Below are 3,822 nucleotides of genomic sequence, written 5' to 3' on the forward strand. Positions count from 1 at the left end.
TGTTAAATTACCACTTCACAAAAAGAAAAAATGCTGACCACATTTATGCAGGCATAGCTTTGAGCTCCGAACCATCCCTTAGAGCCCCATACACAAGGCTTTACAAGGGAGGACATTTCTGAAACTTCAAACAGCACTTCTTTACAATAGTAACTATGGTAAGACTTCTTGTCAAAGTTTGGATATGTTACTACTAAAAGGAAAACAGAATAAATAAAAGCTACTTAGAGACATTGCCTCAGAAAAAGGCATTAATATGAAAATTGATGGCAGTATTTTATCTCTGCCTTGAAAACTGCTGAAACTCACTTTCAAAGTTCAATAAAATGAAAATAATTGGTCTAAAAATATTAGCAGGCATCTATTATATCAATTCAGAGAAACAAATTATTTTCTGACCTACAGCTGGAGAAATTATTTGTATAGTATTTTATACTAATTAAAGCCACTGGCAACAAGAGATCCCTTTTCTCTAAAAACATCATTAATGTCTCTTTAAAGGACTGGAACATTTTATCACTAGGGAGAGGATATACTGTATATTTTTAGCTTCCTCACTCCATACATGCTATTACCACAGCTGGTAAAGTCAGAGAGATAGTACTGAAGTTTTTTTAAAAAAACAATCTATTTGACTTTTATTTATTGGTGAGCTAGAGAAAAAAATCCTTTAGACTTCTTTCCTGAATTTTTCTCCTCCTGTCAAAAGTATTTTTCCAGTTTTTAAAAAGTATATTTTAAAATAAATTATAACTGTCATTTCTACATTTCCCATATACCCCTTCCCTCACTCCATCTTAAGTTCATGACATCTTTTTCTTTATTGTTGTTACACACACACACACACACACACACACACACACACACACACACACACGTATATATAAATGCACAAATATATAAATACATCCTAGTTAGTCCATGATTTTGAACTAAAGTGTATCTGAAAAAATAAAATTGCATAGGAGCAGCTTTCAGTAAAGTATCTAACAGTTTCATTTTTCTCTCTTTCATCCCTCTCATTTTTGGCACCTCATTTTTTTAGTTTAAACTTAAAGACCCAGCTATTCCACTCCTTGGAATATACCCAGAAGATGCTCCAGCACACAACAAGAAAATTTGCTCAACCATGTTCATAGCAGCCTTATTCATAATAGCCAGAATATGGAAACAGCCTAAGTGTCCATCAGTAGAAGAATGGATAAAGAAACTGTGGTACATATACACTATGGAATACTATTCAGCTATTAAAAACAAGGAATTCCTGAAATTTGTGGATAAATGGATTGAGCTAGAAATGATCATAATGAGTGAGTTAACCCAGAAGCAGAAAGACTCAAATGGTATATACTCACTTATATCTGCATATTAGCCCAAGGGGCATGTCCCACGAAAGCCTTCACTTACCAGAAAACTGAGACAGAGGGGAGGACATCCTATTGGGACTCTAGATGAGACAAGCATGGGAGAATGGCAAAGTAGAAGGATCCAGAGGGTCCTAGAAACCTACAAGTAGAACATTATGATAGGCAGATTTGGGCCCAGGGGTCCCACTCAAACTAAGGCACCAGCCAAGAACAATACAGGCGGTAAACCTTAAACCCCTACCCAGATCTAGCCAATGGACAGAATACTCTCCACAGTAGAGTGGAGAGTGGGATATTACTTTCTCACATACTCTGGTGCCTCACCTTTGACCATGTCCCCTGGAGGGGGAGACCTGGTGGCACTCAGAGGAAGGGCAGCAGGTTACCAAGAAGAGACTTGATACCCTATGAGCATATACAGAGGGAGGTAATCCCCCTCAGGAACAGTCATAGGGGAGGGGAATAAGGGAAAAATGGGAGGGAGGGAAGAATGGGAGGATACAAGGGATGGGATAACCATTGAGATGTAACAAGAATAAATTAATAAAAAAAAGGAAAAAATATTTACATATATGAAGAAAAAAAACTTAAAGCAAGGTCTAAATTTCAATGCTAGGTTCCATTTCTTAAAAGAAACAATCTCTCCTTTCATTTGTTGCCTGTGGATTCCTTAAAATATTCATATTCTCAAAGTATATTTTGAGATATGGAAGAAAGTCAGTAAATATTTTTATAATCACATGAGCATGGGTTCATTGCAGCACCATTTATAGTAGTAAAAAGTACAAGTATATATAAACTATTACATGTGTTAAAAAACATATCTTCAGAAATACAGACCCACCTTCAACTCCCAAGAGACAATAAAGGTATATATCCATAATTGATTCATAACTCACTATTAATTAATAGGTTTATTAATTAATTAGTATAAAAATCATTACATTTAGGGAATCACTTGTACTACTTGAACCTACCACTTGAAGAAGACTTTCCATTGTCTGGTAATGAAAATTTGGGTAGTTTCTAGTTCTTGTAGGAAACCTCTTCAGGTCATGTGTCTTACCTTCCTTTATTGTGTGTGTGTGTTTGTGTGTGTGTGTGTGTGTGTGTGTGTGTGTGTGTGTGTGTGTGTTTGTGTGATGTATCATTTTAGGCAAGTCTAAAATATGATTCCTTCAGGCTTTATCAAACATGCACAGTGTAATTTGTCACTAGTCCCTCCTTTTCCTTGTGAATTGTTCTCCTCTCTCCTCCCAAGCTGGAGCTAAACAATACTACTCAGCTATTAAAAACAAATATTTTCCCCTGCCTCTGTGCAGCTGTGTGGAGGCAGAGGCTCCAGTGCATTCATGATTCTGCCTCACCCATAATCCACAACCATGGCTGAGGAAGGCATTGCTGCTGGGGGTGTAATGGATGTCAATACTGCTCTACACGAGGTGCTGAAGACCACTCTTATCCACAGTGGCCTAGCATGTGCCATATGCAAAGCTGCCAAGGCCTTAGACAAGTGCCAGGCCCATCTTTCTGTGCTAGCATCCAACTGAAATGAGCTGGTGGAGGCACTGTGCACTGAGCCCCAGATCAACCTCATAAAGGTTGATGACAACAAAAAAACTGGGGGAATGGGTAGGCCTCTGTAAAAATGATTGAGAGGCAAAGCTATAGAGAGTGGTTGGTTGTAGTTGTGTGCTAGCTAATGATTATGGCAAAGAGTCTTAGGGCCAAGAATGTCATCAAGGAGTATTTCATTGCAAGAAATGAATAAATAAAATGTTTGGCTTACTAAACAACAACAAAGAAATAATTAAATTTGCAGGCAAATGAATGGAACTAGAAATGATCATCCTGAGAAATTTAACCCAGACTCAGGAAGACGCACATGGTATGTACTCACTAAGTGGATTTTAGCCATATAGTACAGGATAAACATACTATAATGCACAGACCCAAAAACATTAATTCAATGAAGATCCAAGGGAGGATGGTTAAATATCCCTCAGAAGGGGAAATAGACTAGTCAGAGGCAGTGATTGAAGAGAGAGAATAAATAGGGGAGAAAACACAGAGGGGGGACAGATCAGACCTGGGCAGAGACAGGGGTGGAAGAAAAAAGGACAGGGGGCTGTGGAACAAAAGGCCTGTAGAGAAAAGAGAAACTGTGGGCAGGGGCATCTCTAAGACAAGCTAGAGACCTAATTCAGTGTAGGCTCCCAGAGAAATATGAGAGGGACTCTAGCAAAGACTCCTAGTAGCAGAGGTCATAGAGATGGAAGAGGACACCTTCTAACTAGACAATCTGCTATTTGAGGGAGAGGAACACCAATCCACGCACAAAAATTTCAACTCAGAATTCACCCTGTCGGCAAGATGCGCAGGGGTAAAGATAGAACAGATAGAGCAGAAGCTGAGGAAAGGTCCAACCAATGACTGGTCCAACTCAGGACCCACA

The 3,822-nt window shown here is 38.7% G+C and overlaps 1 pseudogene across 1 annotated transcript; it reads left to right on the forward strand.

Moving 5' to 3' along the window:
- Nucleotides 1-2,706: 2,706 nt before the first annotated feature.
- LOC311608969 (small ribosomal subunit protein eS12-like) lies at nt 2,707-3,180 on the forward strand (annotated as a pseudogene). Its single transcript has one exon. The product of its transcript is annotated as a small ribosomal subunit protein eS12-like (transcript).
- Nucleotides 3,181-3,822: the final 642 nt, after the last annotated feature.

Source organism: Acomys minous (assembly GCF_964271855.1).
Source record: "Acomys minous genome assembly, chromosome: 11".
NCBI lineage: Eukaryota > Metazoa > Chordata > Mammalia > Rodentia > Muridae > Acomys > Acomys minous.